The sequence below is a fragment of the Stegodyphus dumicola genome, chromosome X1 (genome assembly GCF_044657685.1).
Source record: "Stegodyphus dumicola isolate Sdum_Otavi_A_Nest chromosome X1, ASM4465768v1".
Classification (NCBI taxonomy): domain Eukaryota; kingdom Metazoa; phylum Arthropoda; class Arachnida; order Araneae; family Eresidae; genus Stegodyphus; species Stegodyphus dumicola.
The window spans coordinates 32,231,755-32,232,974 of record NC_140780.1 but is presented as its reverse complement, the minus strand read 5'-3'; positions in this window follow the sequence as shown (position 1 = coordinate 32,232,974).

Below are 1,220 nucleotides of genomic sequence, written 5' to 3'. Positions count from 1 at the left end.
TATTAAAAGAAGAAAGCCAATCCGGAAAATTGAAAATACAAGAGCGCGTGCATGAAACATTTAATAAATATTTCTTTTTGATTTCGAGAAAGTACTAGAAAATTCTCGCGCGCGATTTTAAAATCTTATAAAAGGAGGAAAACCTTTCAGTTCGTAGTAGTTACTTAGTTTGTTGTTGTTTAGAGTGTATGTATGTGATTATTGCAAAGCTTCGAGGGCTATCTGCTTAAGAGGAGGGATGCCTTCGTGGACGACTTTCTAAGGGAAACTGGCTCGTATACACGTTACACATGGGGAAAACCACGAAAACGCCCATGCAGCCAGCCCGTTCGCGGGATTCGAATCTCGGACCGAACTACCAGTGTTCAACGACTTTACCGCTCGGCCGCTGGTGAGCCCCCGAACATATTTTGGATAGCATCGGGATATAGAATGATTAGCGGATTAGCTTTCTTTAGCTGTTTTGAATTAAGTTCTCTTGAACGTTTGAGTAGTTAGAAGACACTACTGTGATATATTGTGATACTGCACGATTATTTGAGGACATTTAATCATATTTGTTGTGATAATAATAAATTTTCTTCATTTTTCATCGGACTTGTACATTCATTTCGTAACGAACCCGTACGCACGCAACAATATGTTTTTTTTTTTTTTTTTAAATCGGAGTAGTTTTTAAACTTTGGTATAAATCAAAGAAAATATTCCAGTTTTGGCACGATTTCCACCAATGAGCAAGGATTTAAAACTCAACGCTTTTATACTTAGTTATAAAATCGGAAAAGACATTTAAGAGCAGATTAGGCATACATTCTATGCTGCTAGGAAATTCGAACTTGGAAGGGGGGGGGGGAAAGTCTTTCTTTCTTTCTTACAGTTTATTTATTTATTATTTTTTCTAATTCCACAATGATTAGTATCATAGAAAATGTAATTGCCTTCATAATTCTCAGGGGACCTAAAACTCTCTCTCCTCCTCATTGTCTTGAAAATTTAGAATTTAGAAATTAAGTTTGATCATTCAATTAAAATAATATTTTAGAAGGAAGAACGAAATTACAAGTGCCGTAAGCTCTGGTTAATTACTTTTTGTTCTATTAAATCTTATGTCGATTTCTAATAAACATAACAAACGTATAAAGATACGCTTTCCAACTAAGCAAACAGTGTAAGCATGATGAATATGATGAATTCAGATATGACAGGGACTGTAACGACAG